Raw genomic sequence first — 2,132 nt, 5'->3', positions numbered from 1 at the left:
GTTTTGCTACTCAGTTGCTAGGGTAGCCCCATCTGGTTGCTAGGCAATTACCAGGGTGATACTCAAAAGGTTCCTTGCTACCCTGGGTCAAATCAACCAAACTAGAAGTCTCTAAAATGTTCTGGTGTAGAGATATTTGTTTTGAACTCGGTTGCTAGGGTAACCCCATTTGGTTGCTAGGCAGTTACCAGGCTAATACTAACAAGGCTCTTTGCTAGCCTGAGCCAAATGATCCCACCCGAAAGTCTCTACAATGTTCTGGTGCAGAGATTGTAATTTTGCTACTCGGTTGCTAGTGTAACACCAGCTGGTTGCTAGGCAGTTACCAGGGTGATACTCAAAAGGCTCTTTGCTACCCTAAGTCAAATGAGCCAACTCAGAAGTCTCTACAATATTCTGGTTCAGAGATATGTGTATTGCTACTTGGTTGCTAGGGTAAACCCATCTGGTTTCTAAGCAGTTACCAGGGTTATACTTAAAAGGCACCTTGTTGACTGAGTCAAATGAGCCAACCCGGAAGTCTCTACGATGTTCTGATGCAGATATATGTTTTGTGATACTCGGTGGCTAGGGTAAACCCAACTGGTTGCTAAGCAGTTACCAGGGTTATAATTAAAAGGCTCCTTGATAGACTGAGTCAAATGAGCCAACCCAGAAGTCTCTATGGTGTTCTGGTGCAGACATATATGTTTTGAACTCAGTTGCTAGGATAACACCACTTGGTTGCCAGGCAGTTACCAGGGTGATACTCAAAAGGCTCTTTGCTACCCTGAGTCAAACGAGCCAACCCAGAAGTCTCTACGATTTTCTGGTTCAGAAATATGTGTTTTGCTACTCGGTTGCTATGGTAACCCCATCTGGTTTCTAGGCAGTTACCAGGGTTATACTTGAAAGGCTCCTTGCTACCCTGAGTCAAACAAGCCAACCCGGAAGTCTCTAAAATATTCTGGTGCAGAGATATGTGTTTTGATACTCGGTTGTTAGGGTAACACCATCTGATTGCTAGGCAGTTACCAGGGTTATACTTAAAGGCTCCTTGCTAGACTGAGTCAAATGAGCCAAACCAGAATTCTCTACAATGTTGTGGTTCAGAGATATGTGTTTTGCTACTTGGTTGCTAGGGTAACCCGATGTGGTTTCTAGGCAGTTACCTGGGTGATACTCAAAAGGTTCCTTGCTAGACTGAGTCAAATGAGCCAACCCAGAAGTTTTTATGATGTTCTGGTTCAGAAATATTTTTTGCTACTCGGTTGCTAGGGTAACCCGATGTGGTTTCTAGGCAGTTACCTGGGTGATACTCAAAAGGTTCCTTGCTAGACTGAGTCAAATGAGCTTACCTGGAAGTCTCTACGATGTTTTGGTGCAGAGATATGTGTTTTACTACTTGGTTGCTAGGGTGAGGTTCATTTGGTTGCTAGGCAGTTACCAGGGTGATACTCAAAAGGTTCCTTGCTACCCTGAGTCAAATGAGCCAACCCGGAAATCTCAATGATATCAGCAGGGTTGCCCTCTTTCCCCATTATTGTTCTGTCTTGCACTGGAACCATTAGCAGCCACAATAAGAAAGGAAGATGATTTTCCAGGGGTTGTGGCGGGAGTTGTTGCGCATAAACTTTTGCTTTACGCAGATGATATTTTATTATTTGTCTCCGATTCTACTAGATCTATGCCTTGCCTCCACAGAATTATTCATTTCTTTTCTAAGTTCTCAGGATACATAGTTAATTGGTCTAAATCCAAAGCTTTGGCTCTGACAGCATACTGCCCCATAACGGCTTTTCAGCCAGGTACCTTCCAGTGGCCCAAACAGGGCATTAAGTATTTGGGTATTTTATTCCCAGCAAATCTGTGTGATTTAGTTAATTTTGACCCTTTAATAAAAAGGTTTTTGAGCGATGTGGGCAGGTGGGCTTCATTACATTTATCTATGATTGGGAATGTTAATGTTATTAAATATTAAATGTTGCCTCAAGCATATGGCTGAACCCAAAATTACGTAATAATAAGTCCCCTTTCTGCTGGACAGAGTGGATTGTGAGGGAGGTAAATATGCTTGGTGACCTATATGAGAGTGGATTGTTGGAGTGCTGACTCATTGGCCATGGCAGGTGTAAGCACTGGCTCGTAGAGCG

This window comes from Myxocyprinus asiaticus, chromosome 33 (assembly GCF_019703515.2).
Source record: "Myxocyprinus asiaticus isolate MX2 ecotype Aquarium Trade chromosome 33, UBuf_Myxa_2, whole genome shotgun sequence".
Taxonomy (NCBI): domain Eukaryota; kingdom Metazoa; phylum Chordata; class Actinopteri; order Cypriniformes; family Catostomidae; genus Myxocyprinus; species Myxocyprinus asiaticus.
The sequence above is the reverse complement of the archived record's forward strand: the minus strand, read 5'-3'. Positions refer to the sequence as shown.